This window comes from Notamacropus eugenii, chromosome 3 (genome assembly GCF_028372415.1).
Source record: "Notamacropus eugenii isolate mMacEug1 chromosome 3, mMacEug1.pri_v2, whole genome shotgun sequence".
In the NCBI taxonomy this organism is placed as follows: Eukaryota; Metazoa; Chordata; class Mammalia; order Diprotodontia; family Macropodidae; genus Notamacropus; species Notamacropus eugenii.
The window spans coordinates 361860379-361872687 of record NC_092874.1 but is presented as its reverse complement, the minus strand read 5'-3'; the positions used below and the strand labels follow the sequence as shown (position 1 = coordinate 361872687).

Sequence of the window (12309 nt, the reverse complement as noted above, 5' to 3'; positions counted from 1 at the left end):
TGGCAAGAGGAGGTTATCCCCCAGGAATTCTAGGAGGCCTTCATTATCCATTTCTATAAGAGTAAAAGGAATAGATTGTCCTGGCACAATCACAGGGAGTTATCTCTTTTAGTCATTTCTGCAAAATTTTTGCTAAAGTCCTCCTTAATAGGCTGGTCCTTCACATGGAAGATGAGCATACGCTTTAGACCCAGTGTGGCTTCAGAAATGACTGAAGAACAGTTGATATGGTGTTTCCTGCCTGACAACTCCAGGAGAAATGCCAGGAGGAGAACAGAAGTCTGTATACAACATTTGTAGACCTGACCAAGACCTTTGACACTGTGAGCCATGAGGGCTTATGGAAAATGATGTGAAAATTTAGCTGCTCAGAGAATTTCATCAGTATTGTATGTTAAATTCATAATGACTTGTTTGCCCAAGTTTGGATAGTGTACAATATTCTTTTGCCTTCTCAGTCACCAATGGAGGGAAACAGGGCTGTGTGCTTGCTCCCATGCTTTTTACCATGATGTTTTCAGCTATGTTATCAAATGCTTTCAATGAGGATGAACAGGGCATCAAGGTCACCTACTGTACTGTTGGTAAGTTCTTCAATTTGTAAGGGTTATAAGCCAAGACCAAAGTGGAAGGAGTGTTGGTGCATGATTTTCTGTTTGCAGATGATTGTGCATTCCATGCAGCCTCTGAAGCTGAGATACTACAAAGTATGGATCAACTCTCTGCTACCTATGCTAATTTTGGTCTAATAATTAACACCAAGGAAACACAGGTGCTCCATCAGCCATCACCACAGCATGCATATGTGGAATCATCAGTTACAACAAAAGGAGTTTTGACTGTTTCAGATAACTTCACTTACCTTGGTAGTGTACTTTCCAGATATGTGCACTTTGACAATGAGGTTGATGCATGCATTGCTTGAGCTAGCTCTGTGTTGGGGAGGCTCCAAAGAAAAGTATGAGAGACAAGAGGCATTAGACTGACTACCAAAGTGAAGGTCTACAGAGCTGTTGTGCTGACCTCCGTATTGTATGCCTGTGAAACATGTACAGTCTATCAACGCCATGGGAGAAAACTGAATTACTTCCTTTTGAACTGTCTTAAGAAGATTCTGACAGGATAAGGTGCCAGACACTGAAGTCCTTGCTTAAGCTGAACTGCCAGTCTTTCAAACTATGCTTCAGAGAGCACAACTCCCATTGATTGGCCACATTCAAACGCAAAATATATGCATGTCCAGGAGATTATTTTGTGCAGCAGGTGATCAGATGGTGTTCAGAAGAAGCGGGAAGGACACTCAAGGTCTCTCTCAAGAACTTTGGATTTGACTGTGCAACATGGGAGCCACTGGCACAAGACCACTCAGCATGGGGTGCCCACATCAGAAAGGGTGATGTGCTCTATGACTAAAGCAGAATTGAGACTGCACAAAGGAGGTGCAAATTTGGAGTGTCCACCTCAAAAATTTATATGGACTATCTGTGCCCAATCTGTGGTAGAGCATTCAGAGCTCCTGTCGGTCTGATCTTCCACAGTCTGACACACTGAAAGTTTACCTCATCATGGTGATGTCATTTGGGTCCTCTTCCAGAAAGAAGGACAGCAACCAACCAACTCCTTGAGTAATACACAGTATCATGGGTTCTTCAGGTATTTCCATAATAATGGTGGCAATAATGGTAACTCACATCATATAGCACTCACTGTTTATAGATTTGATTCTTAAGTTGTTGAGGTGGTTGCCATCATTGTTGTGACATCTAGGAGGTGTAGTGAGTAGAGCTGATCAGGAAGACCTCAGTTCAAATTTGGCCTCAGATACTGACTTCCTATGTGACTGGGGGCAAGTCACTTGACCTTGTTTCCTTCAGTTTCCTCTTCTGCAAAATGGGCTGGAGTAGGAAATAGCAAAGCACTCCAGTACCTTTGCCAAAAAAATCCAAAAATGTGCTCATGAAAGTTGGGACACAACTGTGTGTGTTTGTCCTTCATTGCCAAAAAAGGCCATGCCATGGGAGAAATGATGACATGACTTGCACTTGACTTTGTTTTGAGTGAGGGAGGTCTGTGCAGGTCACCTGTCTCACTTCTCCAGAGCCATCTGAATCCAGTGACCAGATATTCATCAGGATGACTGGAGATGACCCAGGATGAGGCAGTTGGGGTTAAGTGATTTACCCAAGGTCACACAGCTAGTGAGTGTCAAGTGTCTGAGGTGTGATTTGAACTCAGGTCCTCCTGACTCCTGCACTGGGGCTCTATCCACTGCACCACCTAACTGCCCCTGGACACAACTGAAAGTTAAGCTGAACTATGCAATGGGATCCTGAGTCCTTCAGCCCAATTAAGAAGCAAGTACTTCTTTGGGAGCTTTGGTATCTTAGTCTGTAAAGAGAGCTGCAATGACTTTATCTTTTATAAATAATTCTTATTTTGGGGAATTTGGAGAGGTCATGAGGATCAGAGAAAATATTTATAGCCTACTATCCTGCTGATTCCTGTGTGGCTTAGAAGTCTTCCTTAATGATCACTTCATTCTCAAATTTGATGGACACTTTTCAGTTCTTAGCCTCCTTGATAATTCTACAATATCTGATACTGCTGACCAAGTTTTCTTCTGGGATGCATTCTCCCCTCTGCATTTTTGTGACACTGACCTCCCTTGCTTCTACATCTAATTTGTTGACTGCTCCTATATTGTCTCCTTTGCTGGATTATCAGCACTATCCCCATAGCTATGGGGGCCTCCACATCCTGTCCTTGGCCCTTCTTTTCACTCTCTATATTCTCTGACTTGGACATCTCACTGGTTCCCATGAGTTTAATTATCCTGTATTTGCTGATGATTCTTAGCTTGTACATATATGTGTATGTATATGTATATGTATATGTATATGTATGTATATATGTGTATATATATATCTCCAACCTTAGGCTGTATTCTGAGTTCCATCAACAGCCTATTGGACATTTTGTATTGGATGTTCCAGTCATCTCAAACTCATCATTTTTGAAACAGAACTCATTGCCTCATGTGCCCTCCTTCCAAGCTTTCCTATTTTTGTTGAGGACACCAACTCAAGCCAACAAGCATTTATTAAGCAATTCCTATGTGCTAGGCACTTTGATACAAGTCTTCCCAGATTCCTTTGTTTTTGCGGCAAATAGTTCTCTTTCATTAAACTTCCTATGAGAGGATATAGAGGGGTGGTTAAGTTCCCCCACCCTGGACTATCTAGTGACCACTTTCACAGCACTACTAGAGCAAGGGAATGAACTAGGCTTCCTTGATGTGGAGTTCCCATCTTCCTTTTCTACCCTGAGATCCGTTTCCTGAACAGGTGATCAAATATTGATCTTGACATATACTTATATAGGTTGGGAGGTAACTTTGTGAGTCAGAGAGGTCCAGAAGTCCTGAATCCATCTGATGCACCAGGGGAAGTTTATGCTGACACATAAAAATCTGTGACCAGAAAATGACCACAGACAAGAAGAGAAGTAATACTGGTTGGACAGTAGACATGGACTTTAAGGAGACAGTCCAGAGCCTAGGTGAAATGTAACAATGTTTATTAGGCAGTCCCACCATAGGCCCCATAGCCACCTGATAAGGTTTAAGTGTCAGTTTCCAGGAGGTGTATAATTACACTTATCAGTTATTCCTGTGTACTGTTTAAGTGTTTTGGATATTTTGAGTATTTTGGGTTTAATATTTCTTTTGTATGTAGGAAATAAATACCTGTCCCATTCTTGATTTATACTGTAACTTGAGCACCTTTCTACTTCTCTCTCCGGAGAGGCCTTAGGAATAATTGAAAGTCAAAGCATTAAACATTTTTTACTCAGGAGAGGTGTGTAATTCACTGAATAGTGTGAGGGAAGAGAATCTACCTCTCTAATTACAGTCCAGACTTTCCCAGGACAACACCATTCAGAGAATGTGTGGATCTGGAGTAAATGTGTTCTTTCATGGAAAGAGACTGGCTGCAGTGGCCCATCTTCTTGGGCTCGAATGTGGTTCCTATAGTTAGTCCTATTTGTATGACCTTGAGTGAAGTCATTGGCCTCTCTGAATTTTTTTATCTCTAAAATGCAGCAGGGTGCATTAGACTTTTCAGCTGTTTGTGGAAAATGTTAGAGAAAGGCAAGAGTCACAATTGATTTCTTTCCAATTCTAACAGACTTCTTGCACTTTCCATTTTTTGTTGCCTTTAGCTATTTATACTTTTATTACTTCTTCCCTTTGAAGTGATCTACTTGGCATGTGTTTGGTTCCCATCCCCCAGCTTTTGAGTGTGCCTGCATGTGTGTCTAGGCTGTCTGCTAGTTTCTGGCCATTACCTAAAAGTAAAGCAACCAAAGGTCAAATCCATCAGATGGATGTTCTGTCTGGGGTGTGAAAGAATCAGTAAAAGAAAAAATGTTGATTTACATAATCAGGCACTCCTGACATAAGACATAAGCTGAAGATAACAACTAGGTTATGCAATAAGTGAAAAGAAACCAGGATCAGAATGGGAGGAAAACACGGACATAGACAATGGCAAGTCCTTACACACTGTCCAAGTGACAGGATTACTGAGTGCAGCCAAATAAACTAAAATGCTGATCTTCCTGAGCTGTTTTTAGTTCTTAAGGAAGTAATCACATCACTAATAAAACCTAGTCTTCCCTGTGTCCTTAGTTTGCCTCAGATATGACAGGGGGCTCCCATTAGTTTTTCAAACCTCCATTTTCTTCTCCAGAAAGTGAAGACAATAACTCCTTCCCTTTCTTCTTTATGGGATATTTGAGAGGAAAGCACTGAATTATTGTTAAGGAACTGAGACACAGTTTTAAATATGTTTTAAAGGAATATTGTGGTACTTAAGACTTGAGATAAGGGAGATCAATTAGGAGGCTACTGGCACTAATTCAGGTGAGAAGTGTTAAGGTCCTGCATTTGGTGAATGGACCAGTAGTGAAGTCTATCTGTACTTCAAGCAGCTATCTACTGGGTGTCTGAGCAGCCTTTTAAGGATCCTGTGACTCATCTCCTGGTGTGAGGAAGGGGTTAGACAAGGTGCCCTAAATATTGTGGTTACCCAAGCCTGACCTGGTTACCGGGGAATGTGGGGAATCCCACAATGTGGTTCGAAACAGAAAAAAATGTACATAATGTACAAAAAATATCTGCAAAGATGATTCCACTCACCATCGGCACATGAAACGTGTTCACACTTATAGACAACACAAAATCCAGTAGACCTCACAAGTGAACTGCTTAATGTACTGTCTTAAAGGATACTGTTTGTTTAGTGACAGTGTAATTTTGTTGTTTTTGTTTACTTGTTATTAGGTGCTATGGTTTCATTGCTGGTGTAGAAATTCTCTTGATTGAAAATGTATAAAAAAATGGATTTTTTCACATTTCTTTTCAAAATATTGAGTTCCAAATTCTTTTCCTTCCTCCAGTCCCTTCCCACCATTCAGAAGGCAAGCAGCAATATGATGCCTATTATCATTTGGAAGATATGCAAAACATTTCTATATTTGGCATGTTTCAAGAAAAGCAATAAAAAAAGGTGAAAAGCAATATGCTTCAGTCTGTCCTCAGAGCTTCTCAGTTCCCTCTATGAAGCTGGATAACATTTTTCATCTTGAAGCCTTTGTAACTGTCTTGGATCATAGCATTGGACACAGTAGCTAAGTTTTTCACAGGTGATCATAGTTACAATGTTACTTATATTCTGTACAATGTTTGTCTGGTTCTGCTCACTTTACTTTGTATCAGTTCATATAGGTCTTCCTAGGTTTTTCTGAAACCACAACCCTCTCCCCCACCTTGTCATTTCTTATAGTACAATCATACTTTATCACAATCATACCATTACTTGTTCAGCCATTCCTCAATTGATGGCCATTCCCTAACTTTCCAACTCTTTGCCACCATGAAAAGAGGTACGATAAGCATTTTCATGCCTATAGGCCCTTTTCCTTTTGCTTTGATCTCTTTAAGATACAGACCTAGTGGTGGTATTGCTGGGTCAAACACAGTTTAATAGTTCTTTGGGCATAGTTCCAAATTGTTCTCCAGAATAATTAGACCAGTTCACAACTCTACCAATAGTGCATTAGTGGACCTATTTTTCCATATCTCCACCAGCTTCATCCTTTTTCTTTTTGATCATGTTTGCCAATCTAATAGATCTGAGGTGACACCTCACAGTTGTATCGTTTTTCATTTCTCTGATCAATAGTGATTTAGAGTATTTTTTTAAATGACTATTGATTGATTTCTTCTGAAAACTTCCTCTTCAAATACGTAGACTTAGCAATTTGACTCAGTCCCTTTATATCTGAAAAATGAGATTTTTAATCAGAGAAACTTGTACTAGATCCTTCTTCCCACCCAGTTTCTTGCTTTGTTTCTAATTTTGGCTGCGTTTGTTTTGTTTGTTCAAAAGGTTTTACATTTCATTTAATCAAAATTATCTGCTTTACTTTTCATGATCTTCTTTATCACCTGTTTCTCATAAATTCTTCTATTACAATAGATCTCACAGGTAAAGTATTCCATGATCCCATTATTTGCTTATGGCATCACCCTTTATTTCTAAATCATGTACCCATTTTGACCTTATCTTTTTATGAAGTATGAAATGCTCCTCTATAAGTAGTTCTTGCCAGACCGGTTTCCAGCTTTCCCAGCAATTTTGGTTAAAATCTTTTCAAACAGTGAATTCTTTTCCCAGAAAATTGGATATTTTGCTTTTTCAAAAATGGTCTAATGAGTATGATCATTTACTAGTGTGTATTGTGAACCTACTCTATTCCAGTGATCTACCACTTCATTTCTTAGCCAGTATCAGATTATTTTAATGATTACCACTTTATAATATACTTGGAGATCTGGATGCTATTTGGATGTGATAACTGCGAAGTTCTCTTGCAACAATAGCAGCTCTTCTTTCAGATCTACTGGATTTTGTGTTGTCTGTAAGTGTGCACATGTTCCATGGCTGATGTTGAGTGGAATCATCTTTGCAGATGTTATTGTATATTTTGAACATTTTTTTTTTGTTTCAACCAAAGAGTGGGATTGCCTGTCAGCTGTGGTAATCAGGCCAGGGTTGGGTAAGCAGACAATTTTTAGGGCAATTTTTCTAGCCCCATTCCTCACACCAAGTGGTGAGCAGTGTAATCCTTAAAAGGCTGTTCAGTAATTTTGAAAATTACAAAAAAGTAAAGTTGTCTACCTACTGAGATATCTCTGCATACGAATCCCTTTGCAGTATTCAAATGAGAGCTTATATGGTATTAAATACTTCAGATAATTAATATACACTTCGTTTGTTGTAGAAACCAAACTTTATTGCAATGCTTGGCTGCTTGTTTTTAGGAAACATTGACTTAATTAAGGAGCTGAAATGTTAAGAAAGCTAATTTCTTCTTCCTTCATTTCCTCATAATAACAGACATGGCCTCCCTTGATTTTAACTCAGATAAATTCCCAGGTGAAGTAACTGTACTTCTTAATCTTAAAATACTGACTCAATCCTTAGAAATAGCTCTTCAGGGCCAACCTGGGGTGCTAACTTTACAAGGAAGGCTCTTCTCACTTCATCTCCTACTCAGAACTCCTCTGTGGCTATTCTAGTTGTGGCTCCAATCTGCTGAGTTATTCCAAGCAGTAGAAGCATCATTTTGTTTAAAGTCCATGAAGATTATTGGGAAAATACTTGATTACTTATTAATATTATTTGGAGATAACTTTATGTGAACTGAAATTTTCTAATTTCAAATCATAAATCATGCTGACCTTAGAGACCAGAGGAGCCAGAATGCTTCTTTTGGGTCTGCCCAACTAGGTCTTTGGGTCCCCCCAAAAAGCTTGTGTTTGGGGCTACCCAATAGCTTGTGTTTTATCTTCATCCGAATTTTCTTGAATGTTTCTACATACTTGCTGATATGCATCTCAGGCAACCTACATATATGCAGGCCACTCATCCTGCATCCTTGTCTGAACTCCTTATAATATGAAATTTAACAGAGATTCAAGGGAGAGAGTCATACCTTTTCTGGCTCTCTTCTCTATTGAACCAACTTAATAAAATTCTTCCTAAAAACACTTTTTATGCTTTGGGGCTTGTTTTTGACCAACAAGATCTCCTAGAGCAACTGACAAAGAACAGTTCTGGCATATTATTTTTCCTTTAACATCCAGTTTCTATGCCTCAACCTCCAGCAAACTGCTTTTCACCCTCTCATCTAAAGGTGATCTCTCCCCTATAATATCACATTGGACCACCTGCTTTTGGCCCTCTATCTTTGTGCCTTGATTTCATCTTCTGTTGGATCACATGTATTTGGGTACATGTTGCATAGTCCCATGAGAAGGGAGATTCTTTATTTTTGAGTGCTTAATGTCCATTAGGAAATACAGTGAAATCTATGGACTCATCAGAATAAATTATTTTTTGGCATTGAGGAGGATGTTAAATTATAATTAGAGTTTAGAGAAATTAAATGTGTAATGTTTTTCTTATCCAAATTCAAAAATCTCTTGAAATTTATCTACAGACCCTAAGGATCTTAGGTGAAGAAACCCTACATGAAACTATTATCTTTCTGAGGGAAGTAACTGGACAATTCTTCCTCACTGTGTTACCAGCATCTCCTTCATTGCCTTGTATATAGTAAATGCTTAATAAATGTTGCTTGAATTGAATTTTTCCACCGAATCTGTTATCCATTCCCTTAGAGAACATCTAGTTAGCTTTTCAGTGAGAGTTTCTTTAGTAAAAATAATGAAACAAAAACTTTTTTAAAAATTAGATTTAATATAAAAATAGGATATTATTAATACCACACAAATACATACTCATATCAATGAATAATAATGAGCAGCATAAATATATATCAGTTATAAATATTATATAAACATAAAATATTAATATTATATAATAAATATCAGTCTCAATCATACCATTACAACTGTTTTGCCACTGAGTACAGATGAAACTATTCTGTACTGTTAGACCCTACATTTTTATGAATGACAACTTAAATTATTTTGAAAACAATCCAGCGAGTGGCACTTAGGTGGCACAGTTGATAGCCTGGAAGTCAAGAGGACTTGAGTTCAAATCTAGCCTCAGACACTTGACAGTTGCTGGCTGTGTCACTCTAAGTTGATCACTTAACTCCAATTTCCTCTCAGGAAAAACAACATAAAAACAAAACACTGAATTCAGATGTATTTCAGATGATACAGAAAGGACTGTCCGTTTTAACTGTCGCATGCTGGAAACAGGAAATTGGTCAAGGAACTGAAGTGTTTGGAGAGGCCATTTCTTCATCCTCAGTCCCTGAGTTTTCTTGTGAGTTTGCTCATGAACAGAAAAATCTTCCTCATCTCTACTCTCACAATTTCCCAGGCACAGTGGCTGTACTCTTTATCTTGTAGGTATTTACTTATCCCTTGGAAGTAATTCTTCAGGGCCAGTCTGGGATGCTCACTTCCCAAGGAAGGCTCTTCCCACTCTACATCCTGCCTAACACACATCTCCAGCTGTTCCAGCTGCTGATCCAGTCCACTGAGCAGTTGTATGAACTGGGTCTGATTCCAAGCAGCAGGAGTGGCATTCAGGTTGAAGATGGAGAAGATCTGCTGGAGCATGTCATGAACAATGACTGTGCCATTTTCCCTCTGGAGTTGTCAGCCTTCCATGATTTCCTTTGGGAAGTTGAAATTGGCCCTGTCCTTCCAACATGGCCCCAAGGAAAATGTGCTCATTTGGTGCAGAAGGGAGAAGTCTTCCAGAAGGGCCTGAGTCAGGTCACAGCCCAGGGAGCCCAGGATGCTGGAGCAGAGCAGCATCAGGGAAACTGGCAACAAGGTCCAGGAGATCATGGTGACACTGAAGATAGTTTGAGTTTGGCTGGGCTGGGAGACCAGTGAGCCTTTGTCTCAGCTTCTTGGGTTATCTGGCCTCTAAGCCACTCTCTCTTAAATAGTATTAAGTGCAGTTGTCATTTCTTAGCATGGAATTTCCCAGCACTTTCTACTTTCTTTTACATACTTTCCACATTGGTTTTAGAAGATGCCATAAAAAAATCATCATTGGATTTATTTGTAAAAAGGCCCCTAAATTCAGCACTAGATCTATTCTGGCAATCTTGTATCTCCCCAGCATCTAGCACAGGGTGGTGAAAGTGTGGTTAGTTATAGAATCTCATCAGCATTACCTATGGAATTGCTCCTTCCACCTGCCCGTCCTTTTCCTCCCTATTGAACCCACCAAAGTTCAGGTCCTCATCCACCTTTGCCCATCGTGTCGTGATAATTGCAATAATAACAATAATTTATATGTATGCAACAATTTAAGGTTTACAAAATATTTCTGCAAACTCTTGTGAACACACAGGAAACTAATATTATTTTGATTTTATTGATGAAAACCCAAGATTCTCAGAGATTTAAGTGACTTGCTGCAAAATACTCAGGTGCTAAGTATTCTAACTCATTTTGGGTCCAAATCTGACTACTTTAGTCCCATCCTGCCATCTGCTACTTCCTTGTAGCTGTGTGTCTGCAGTGCTTTCCTCCATCTCTTTGCATCTGCATGTTCAGTGCCGAACTGTGACTTCCTCTATGATACCTTCTCTGTCTTCTTCCTTCCACCATGCCTTCCCTATAATAGACAGCTCTCTGTGTGTGTATCTGAACCTGAGAACACACTATAATTGAATATTAGGTTTTTGAACTGAACTATTGAACTGAAATAATTTCCAAGATACTTGTCCCCTTCTGACATTCATATTCTGTGTTTCAATCCTATTGTTTGGGACAGAACAAAATTGGATCAAAAATAAGATAGGTATGACTATATCTTCACTTGACTCAAGGGTGACTTTTAATAATAAAAGTCAATAAGATTTCTTAATAATTTTTAATAAAAAAATAATTTTTATTTTGTTTATATGGCAGAATAAAAGTGGGCAATTTCAGTCTCATATATTTCCCTTTATGAGTTCTTAACATGGAAAACAGGGTGCTACAGCTGTTGTGGGGGATCTATTGAAAGTCTTTTTGGGGTAGCTTAGATTGTAGGGGAGGACAGATTTGACAATTTTTGTTGTCACTTAGAATCTACTTCATCTCCCTTGGTCGTACTCTTGGCTTGTTGCTTGTCTTGGCTCCAATCCACGTTCTCAGTTGGTGACATCATTGCATTGTACTGTACTGAGCTGAATTTCCATTTGTTCAGTAGGGAGAGCTGTTTTTCTGCTTCCATTTTCATCAATTTAATGTGCTTTCAATTTCCTTTTCATCTGTTTCATCACTTGAGCTTTCAAAGATTTTCTTTGTGGAGAGGGAACAAGTTGCCAGAGGAGAAAGTTACTTTTTCTGCTTTCATTTTTATCATGTTTACTGTGCATCCCCGTGGCCTCACCGGGTTTCAGTGATAGGAAGATTGTCTTTGTACTTGGAGAATCTGTGTCCAATCGTGTCTCTATCACTTCTTACCTGGGTGACCGTGGGAAAGTCACTTTACCTTTCTAAACCTCAGTTTCCTCATCTGTAAAATGAGGGTGTTGGAGTAGAGGGGCTCACAGGGACCTTTATAGCAATGTCTCCATAGCAATTGTTACATGATCTTTGAATGTTATGGAAGCCTAGGGGGCAACATGTAGGAGTAGGAAAAGATGTTCCAGATAATGAGGATGCAAAGATCTGACCCATGTCCAGAACCTTTAAAGCTTTCATACATTACCTTCCAAAATACAACCCACTTTTAGAACTAACATTTAATTACATGTTTTTATCACCTTTATTTATGAATATATAATTATATGCATACATACGTATGTCTGTCTGTGTGTATTTATCTGTTTCTGAAGGAAAAAAAAGTATTTCCTTCCTTCACCTCAGTGAACTATCCTTTGTATCAAAGGCATGTAGGTGGCACAATGGATAGAGTGCTAGGCCTGGAATCAGGAAGACCTGAGTTCAGATCTTTCCTCAGGCTCTTCAAAGCTACATAACCTTGGGCAAATTGCTTCTCCTGAATTTGCCTCATTCTTCATTTGTCACAGGAGCATCTTCCTCCCAGATGGTCGGAAGGATCAAAATGAAATTATATATCCAAATCCTTAGCCATGCCTGGTACATAGTAGATGCCATGTGAATGCTACCTATTATCATTATTTTATTATAAACAAAAAAGAGAAAAAGTTTACAAAGGTTAATCAAGAAATTAACTGATTCTGATTGGATTTGGAATATTCCATACTCACATTCCTCCTTTCTCAAAAAAG

The 12309-nt window shown here is 39.0% G+C and overlaps 1 pseudogene across 1 annotated transcript; it reads right to left on the bottom strand.

Moving 5' to 3' along the window:
- Positions 1–9349: 9349 nt before the first annotated feature.
- Positions 9350–9901, bottom strand: LOC140531661 (interferon omega-2-like; annotated as a pseudogene). The gene has a single exon (XR_011976394.1). The product of XR_011976394.1 is annotated as an interferon omega-2-like (transcript).
- Between the last annotated feature and the right edge of the window lie 2408 nt (positions 9902–12309).